Source organism: Bos indicus, chromosome 8 (genome assembly GCF_029378745.1).
Source record: "Bos indicus isolate NIAB-ARS_2022 breed Sahiwal x Tharparkar chromosome 8, NIAB-ARS_B.indTharparkar_mat_pri_1.0, whole genome shotgun sequence".
Classification (NCBI taxonomy): Eukaryota; Metazoa; Chordata; class Mammalia; order Artiodactyla; family Bovidae; genus Bos; species Bos indicus.
The window spans coordinates 17447179-17456205 of NC_091767.1; positions in this window are offsets into that span (position 1 = coordinate 17447179).

Sequence of the window (9027 nt, forward strand, 5' to 3'; positions counted from 1 at the left end):
GAGCATGCCAATTTCCATGACCAGCTGGAGTACACCTTGGGACTTTATTCACTAGTTAGGGTTTCACATGCCCCTGTTGGAGTGAGGTTATTGTTGGGGATCCACTGTGATTTAGCTATGTGTCTAACGTGGAAGGCGCTACTACAGACATTGAGCATGTCTATTGTGGGTGAAGGGGGGCCATGGGTACCACCCATCTCAGTGCATCCCGGGAAGGGTCGTCTTTTCCGAATCTCATGCTTTAGGGCAGCGGTGGGTTCAGTACCTGTCAGGACGTCTGAGAAGGTTCAGAGCATAATGTTACATAAGCAGGCTGAGAAAAGGGTGAAGATACCCCATTTTTGTCTTAATCCCAGCTCCTTGATGTGGGTGGACCTTCCTCAATGGAGGAAAAGGGGGGAGGAGTTAGGCTTCTCAAGCTGAGTGCTGAATTTGGTGCTCGGGGAAAACAGAGGAGGGAAGACTGAGTATGGACTTGGATAGTCTGAGTTGGTCTGGGCAGAGGAACAGGCCTCTGCTGGACCTAACGCCAGAAAGAATTTGGCTTGCAAAGGAAATGGAGGGGACGGGAATCTTATTTGGCTTCAGCAGCAAGATAAAGCTATCCCCATAAAGAGGTGTGGGGGTGGGGGAGATCTGAGGAGAGCAAGGGGCAGTGACAGGAAACAGGATTGGGATCACAGGGCTTAGAGCAGAGGCCTGTCAGGGGGTCTGAATAGGATCCTTGTAGGCCAAACGTGGCGTTTCATAAACAGTGTTCACTGTTACAAAGATGTGTGGATTAGAGAGGTCTCTTCCAGGGCCATGATTGTTTTTGCTCTCCGGCAGATTTCTGTTTCCCTATACATGCTAAAAGCATGATGACGAAAAAAAGCTGATTGTGTGACTGATTGCTGTCCAAGAGACTGAGAAGAAATGTGTCTTCCTGGAAAAGTGCCTGGAATTCCTTTTCCTCAGGTGCCCTTTTCTGTCCTCCTCCTTCGGGTGGGTCGTATTCTTACATCCCCTACTCTTCTCTTCCCCATCACATCCCGCTGTCCGGGAAGGGATGTCTACTCACCACTCAAACACAAATAGGTTTTAAGCAGGGACCGGTTGCCCTGGAAAGCTTGATTCCTCCAGGGAGGAATAATAACACACCCAGTCAGGTGTCAGGGAACATCACTCACTGGGAATCTGAAGAGATTGGGGTGTTAATGGGGCAACTGTTTCAGAGGTTAGGAATTATTCCAAGTGAATGGCCTCTTTACCTGCCCCCCTTCTCAGGACAATGACGCTATTACAATAATTGGTTCTTCTTTTTTCTTCCGAGGCCAAGCCCTTGGATTTGTGAGTGGAATCCATTTCCTACCAAGGCTGCAAGAGTCAGAAACCTCTCTGTAGCCCTTTCACTGAAAACTGCTTCTATTCACAGACATGAGATTGACTGTGTCCTTTTGGGCCCAACAGTCCTGTGATGAGCCGCTTTCAATGGTCTGTCCTTCCTGACATAAGCACATTTATGCCAATACTTCCAGGACTCGACTGGGAGCTGATGCGTAAGATATGCTCCATGCTGGCAAGGGTTTAGCCATTCAGATCTTGAAATAGAAGACAAACAGCCTAATGCAGAAATCACCCCCGGAGTCCCCGGTGGTGGTTACCTGTCTTGCCCGAGTTCCTTCCCATGACCCTCTTATTTGGCTGTTCAACCTTTTGTAGAACAGCTCCAGCCCTGACACATGCCCTCCTCAAATAATGAACTAGAAGCTGTTTTCTTGTTCTTCTCAGGGAGGAAATAAATCCCTTCCACCATCATACTTGCTCAGGGCAGAAGGAGAAAGTGGCACCCCGTTATAGATAGAGCGTCCAGCAGCTCCTCCAATCCCGGCTTGACTGACAAGTAAGCCTGCATTTGTAGGCTGGGACTAAAGGGATTCCAGGACAGGGGCTGCCTGGATCCCATGTGTTAGCTGGTCCCTCTGCCTCTGTCTTAGTTGTAGTGTAGCCTGGTGTCTTAGAGGAAGACAGCTACCAAATAAGGGAAGAGGCAGGGAAGAAGGGCTTGGCTGTGGTATTTTCTTAGTGTGTTTTTGATTGCAACCTAGCCTAGGAGGTGAGGATGCAGCAGCTCCTTGGGAAGAAGACATTTTAGTAGTCTTGAGGGCCTGGAATAGGAAAAAAAAAAATGTCTAAAGTGGGCGACTGCTCAATCTTAGAGGCCAATTCTGGGCTGGCCTTGTATTCAACGTTGAATCTCTGGACCCCCCCTGCTCTTTTTCAGGTCACAGATGTTCAGAAGAAATGGGGTTTAATGAAAGAAGGATGGCATGATTGTTTTTTCCCCCTCCATCAGGCTTTTGACCTCTCAAATACTAAAGGTTTTTGGCACACAAATAACTACCCCAAGTCAGGTTTCAGCTTTAAGAAGACAGCAGGATTTATGTACTAGTTTGACTCCCATACTAACAACTGACTCTTAATTCTTCCCTTCTTATTAACTTGTCAGTAGGGGCCAAACTCTGTTGTGGGGCCAAAGTTAAGACAATGCTTTCCAGTTTCTCCTCTCATAGGTGATACAATTGGAACGACTGTTTTTGATACCTAGGGTACAAAAGGTTGAGAAATATCCGGGATGGGTAATATGTATTGCTACAACTGGCACTTCCAGGGAACTCTCAAGTTGTCTTTAGTTTCTGTTGCTGAGGTCAAATCTATGTCCTGGTCTGCATCCACAGAAATAGGAGTCTCTGTTAAATAGGTGGGTGTTTTGGAGACCACATGGAGGAGGATTACCTGAGAAAGGGCTATTCTAGGATGATATGCTTTTTCTGGCACTCCTTACTGCTGGGGAGATTTTGTCCGATCTTAACATGAGCCTCCCTGGTTAACCTCAGCCTGAGAGCTGGCTGAGAAGGGGTTTTCTAGGAGGGACCATGTACGTCTTCTTCGGAAATGTTCTTTACCCTGGTTCTGCTTAACTGTTGTACAAGGGGTCTACTTCCTTTTCTTCAGTCATACCAGGCCTTGAGTTTGGGAAAGAAGCATTATTCATTCATTCATTCACTACTATTTGGTTTCCTGTGCCAGAGGAAATTTCCCATTGTATATAAAGAGAAGCCCAGAACCTCACTTCCTCATCCTTCCTGAAGGGGTCCTTTGATCCTCTTTCTATTCTGCTTGGGAGCATTAGCTGAGGGCTCTGTCACACAACCCTGGGAAGACAAGAGTTTCCAACCAATTTGAACTGGGCTGGCCTGTCTTCCTTCCTGGAGGAGTCCATGGAGCTGCTGGGCACTTGCTTGTCATCCCTTCTGTTTGCTTTCTCCCTTCTCTTCATTGCTCCTCTCCCTCCCCTCCTCCTCCAGATGCAAGCCTGTGATTTGGACAAATCTGGGGATTTTGTTTCAGATCATCAGCAGTGATTTTTTTTCTTTCACAATTCACACAGAAATATCATCAAAGTCATGTTGAATGCTCATGGTGCTCAGATCCACCTCTCAGAAGGTACCCATAGAGATCTTTGGGTTGAATTCAGTCAGCCAAACCTTTACCCTGGTTGGACTGCAGCCCCGTCAGGGAGCCGGGAGTCTCAGCCGGGGAGGGGAGCCCTCTGGCACCTTCTTCTCAGAGGCTGCCTCTGTTCCAGGTGCTTTCGGACATGGGGTGGCGGGTGCGTCATCACTAATGCAGCCTCTTTCTACTGGAATCCTCTCCTCTTAACTCTCCACCTTCATTTCTCACTGTACTGGGACCGGAGGTGGTGCCTCTGGCCTTGGAAAAGGAGAGGACACTCCAAGATCCGGACTCCAGGTTTTTTTCATTTTCTTCTGACTGAGGAGTATTGTGGCCTCGATATGGAGGAATTTCAGTCTTAGTGCAATTGGCCTGCCTGGTTGATGCAGGGGCAGTTTTATTCTGTGGCCCCTTGCAGCAGGAGGCCAGAAAGCCAGGTGTCCATCCTCAGATGGAGTCCCCTCCTCCCACCCACTGAGCTACCCTGGGGAGACTCATACCAAGGGGACCGGCACTCCCCGTGGTCACTCCAGGGCACTGGCCTCCTGCCCTCCTGGTCCTGATCTTGATGATCCTTCTTTCTGGCTCATTCCATCTGTCCATGCAAGGAGTGGATTACAGAGCAGGCAAAGCCCTGACTCACTAGGAACCAAGAGGGCCCCAGAAGTGCCTTTCATGTGGAGAAAGCCATTAGTGGCAGCCTGCAGGGTGGGGATCACTGTCTAAGGCAGCCTGGCAGAGCCAGAGCTGGGTTTTCATGAGCACTCCTGCCTTGATGTCTTCCTCTTCCCTGTGGGGCTCACTGGCTTTAAGGAAGTTTGTGGTAGGAGCCTTCCTCTTTCTGGGAAGGCAAGTCTGTGGTTGCCTCCTCACACAGTGATGTTTTGTAGGCTGCACTGCTCTTCATCATGTTTCCTCAGCTGACTCCTAACGTGGACTGGGTCTTCTCCTCTTGGAATATAGCTAGAAAGGATTTGCAGAGGCCGTAACCCAAGGAGCAGTAGTGGTCAGCACAGCCAATTCCCTTCCCTTCTGGCCTTGAGTTCTGCCTACATTCTGTACTCCCTGGAGAGCTGAGATGGTGTTGGTTGTCTCAGTGGGTTCCTAAAAAAGGCAAGGACCAGTGTGAGTTGTTTAATAGAACAGAGTCAGCATTTCATGTTTACCAGTCATGGTGCTAAAAAGTGATGACATGGAAATGTCCACACTGACCTTCCTTCTCTCCTCCAGGGAGTGTACAATCCAGATGATCGTTCCCTCCCCTCCTTGCCAGGAGAATATCTTCACTTAAGTAAACTCAGGAGACTCATCTGGTCACTCTGTTCCTCACTTGGTATCTTCCAGTTCTGGGTTTCTCATGACTGTGGGATTCCCCAAACTTGAGGACATGAAAGTGTGTCGATCAATAAGGGGAGAAGGAGCTGACTTTATGCTTTCATGTGACACCTTTTTTTTCTGACCATTTTCTAAAAGTCAGTGAGAACAACTTAAAAAGGGCATCAACACCCCTGAAGTTGAGCTCTACCCAACCTACCCATTGCCCGTCTTCTTTCTGCTGATAACCTCATCCCATTTCTCTTGTACCAATAAAAGTAAGAAATAGCAAAAGCACTGCAGAGACCCATGTATGATGTGATTGTGAAATGATTCCTTATTAGATTGATCTGAGTGTATTGTCCAGAGTCATATGTGAGCCCTACCTGGTATTCATGACGTGGGAAGAGACTTAGCTGCCACTAAGATGGCAGGGCGGCCATCTGTACTAATAACTAACCTGGATTTAGAAAGCCCCAGTGGAGCTTCTGACTGCTAGGACTTTAAATAAAGCCTGGGAAACCCATAGCCCATGGAGCCTTGTGGAGGGTTCCCTGATGCCCTTGAGGTCCTCAGCTCTTACTTTCTGCAAGAGCGAGTGGAGGGGTACCTGAAGTCTTGAGGAAATGTGCTTCTCCACACAGTGCTCTGAGCTCCACGACCTTTACCTCCTCTTTAGAGAGGTGTGCTGTGGTCTGGATATGGAGGCATTTTAGTCTTAGTGCGGTTGGCCTGCCTATTTGATGTGGGGGCAGTTTTATTGTTCTGTGGCCCCTGGAGCAGGAGGCCAGAAAGCCAGGTGTCCATCCTCTGACGGAATCCCCTTCTCCCCACCCACTGAGTTACCCTGGAGAGACTCATACCAAGAGAACCAGCACTCACCGTGGTCACTCCAGGGCCTCCTGCTCTCCTGATCTTGACCTTGATGGTCTTTCTTTCTGGCTCATCCCATCTGTCCATTCACGGAGTGGATTACAGAGCAGGCAAAGCCCTGACTCACTAGGAACCAAGAGGGCCCCAGAAATGCCTTCCATGTGGAGAAAGCCATTAGTGGCAGCCTGCAGGGTGGGGATCACTGTCTAAGGCAGCCTGGCAGGGCCAGAGCTGGGTTTTCATAAGCGCTTCTATCTCAATGTCTTCCTCTTCCTTGTGGGGCTCACTGGCTTTAAGGAAGTTTGTGGTGGGAACCTTCCTCTTTCCAGGAAGGCAAGTCTGTGGTTATCGCCTCACAAAGTGACCTGATGTGTTGTAGGCCACCCCACCCACCCGTCATCATGTGGCCTCAGCTGACTCCTAAACTCCTAATGTGGACTGGGTCTTCTCCTCCTGGAGTATAGCTAGAAAGGATTTGCAGAGGCCATAACCTGAGGAGCAGTAGCAGTCAGAAAGATGAATTCTTCTTCTCTTCTGGGTTTGGATTCTGGGTATATGCTCAACTCCCTAGAGAGCCTTGGTGCCTTCTCCCTCTCTCTAAGTTTCCAAGGTAGAGACTAGGAAGTATTTAATTTCTTCATGCACCCATGAAACTGTTCTTTATTTTGTGGATGCCTCTTAGGCAATGGGCACCATGTTTCATAATTTCACTTAGGATAAGTGATCCAGCCCATGCCTTAGAACTAGAGCTTGTTGGGGAGATGGGGGCTTTCTCATATCCCCATCTTTAGCCTTCTATTATGGGAGTCTCTGCCCTGGGAGCCTGGAACACTATCCTTGGGAAGCCTGGTATTAGCCTTGCCCTACCCCAACTTGCTCACCATGGTCACTCCAGGGTCTCCTGTTCTCCTCATCTTGATGGTCTTTCTGGCTCATCCCATCTGTCCATTCATGGAGTGGTTTACAGAGAAGGCAAAGCCTTGACTCACTAGGAACCAAGAGGGCACTTCGTAGTGGCAGCCAAGCCTGCAGGGTGGAGATCACTGTCTAAGGCAGCCTGGCAGGGCCAGAGCTGGGTTTTCACAAGTGCTCCTATCTCGATGTCTTCCTCTTCCTTGTGGGGCTCTTTGGCTTTAAGGAAGCTTGTGGTGGGAACTTTCCTTTTTCCGGGGAGGCAAGTCTGTGGTTGTCTCCTCACAGAGTGACCTGCTATGTTGGAGACCACATCACCCTTCATCATGTGGCCCCGGTTGACTCCTAAACTCCTAATGTGGACTGGGTCTTCTCCCCCTGGAATATAGCTAGAAAGGATTTTCAGAGGCTGTAACCTAAGGAGCAATAGTGGTCAGAAAGATGAATTCCTCTTCTCTTCTGGGTTTGGATTCTGGGTATATGCTCAACTCCCTAGAGAGCCTCAGCACCGTCTCCCTTTCTCTAAGTTTCCAAGGTAGAGACTAGGAAGTATTTGATTTCTTCATGCACCCATGAAACTGTTCTTATTTTGTGAGTGCCTCTTATGCCATGAATTATTTCACTTAGGATAAGTGATCCAGCATTTAGATCCAGTGATCTAAATGCTTTAGAATTTCAGAGTTTGTTGGGGAGGTGGGGGCTTTCTCTTCTGATCCCTGTCTTTGACCTTCTACTATGGGAGTCTCTGCCCTGGGAGCCTGGCTACCCCAACTCCATCCCTGTCTTTGACCTTCTACTATGGGAGTCTCTGCCCTGGGAGCCTGGCTACCCCAACTCATGCCAAAGCAGGTCTCAACAGGAGCCCTTCAATATTCTTCATTCTGGCCACAAGATCACCTCCCTATCCCTGACTTCTCCCTTCTCTGTCAATTGCAGAACGCTTCTAAGCATACTGACCCTGTATCCTTGGGTTCCCCATTATCTGTCATAATTTCATCCTTCCTCTTGCCTGCCCTCACTTAACACTTACCCTGGGATCCTCGTAGGCATCCACTCACAGACCGGAGTCTTCAGTGAAGCCCTTTCTTCCAAGAGAATAGTGATCCCATGGACTCTTAAGGCAAGTGCCTCATATCCATCTGTCCTCTGTAATTATCCCCTGTTAAAACCTAGGTTTTGATCAGGAAACATGGAGCTGCCAGAGCCTGCCAGTGAGATTCACAGTGCCACCCACACCCCTGGCTAGGTCCTCCAGAGTATTTTCACTGTCACAGAGAAGCCACATCTTGGGTTCTCTACTCCGTTGTTTGAGTTTTCAGGGATTTGTCTTCCTATCAACAATGAGTCTTGGTTTTCTCCTTTGAAGAAGGAGAGCCTTAGAGGATGATTTATTTCCATGTTTGCTTCCCAGGTGGTTCCTGGTCATGACTGGCTTTAAGGAAGCAGCAGTAGAACCTTAGTTTCTGCTTAGGTGACAGAACTGCGCTGGGCATGAAGGGCAGACACAGCCCCCATCCATCCCACTGCAAATGCCAAGATCTCCCTACATCACTCTTTTCGCAGGAAGCTTGATCCAGCCCTCTGGCCTGAAGATATCTTAACTCCCTGTTTTTGGCTTGTGGCTCGGCTTATCTTGTAGCATCCTTTTTCCAGGGCTCTTCATCTTGGTGAAGCTCTGTGGGTAGTGATATGAATGGCTTCTGGGAAGTCTCCTCATGTGAGGGTCCACTTGTCCCTAGAGCTGGTGCGTTCTTGACTTTCGGACAATTAGCTGGTAATGGTCTGCCTCTAACCAGAATGATTGTTTGCTTGCTGTGCGAGTTTAGCAGTCTCCACAGGAATAACTTGGCGGGGGGCGGTTCTCAAAACCCATTCCATTGTGACGTTCACCAGGGCTTCCGTAAGATTCTCTGTCCTCATTGGTGGATCCTGAGGATTCTGTGGCTTCCTTCAGTTGAAAAAAAAAAAAAAAGTTCATTTCCCATGTTCAGGATGGGGGTGAGGTTCCCTTTTACCTGTTGGGAAAGTGTCCTAGGGAGAAGACTTTGGTGTTCTGAGGCACTGCTGAACATGCCCGTGAAGAACCTCCTGGAGTTAGGAAAGAAAGATCTTTGACTTATTTTCTCCATCTTCTCTCTCTTCCTTTGAGCTGCATTCTTGTGTGTCACAGTTCAGATGCTCTTCCCATTCACTTGTGCCTCCCGGGAGTTTAGACTTAACTCATGTGCAGTGACCCTCCTCCAGCTGGTGTGTTTTCCCATTTTAAAATGTTTATTGCATCAACATTGCAACAATGAGTCTATTTTAATTGCAACAATAAGTCTATTTTATGAGTGAAAAGATAAATACAAGAAGCCCAAGAATCTTTTATTTTTTTTTCATGTTCTCTTCGTGCCTCCTTCATAAGTGGATGAGATATTTATGTAATTTTCA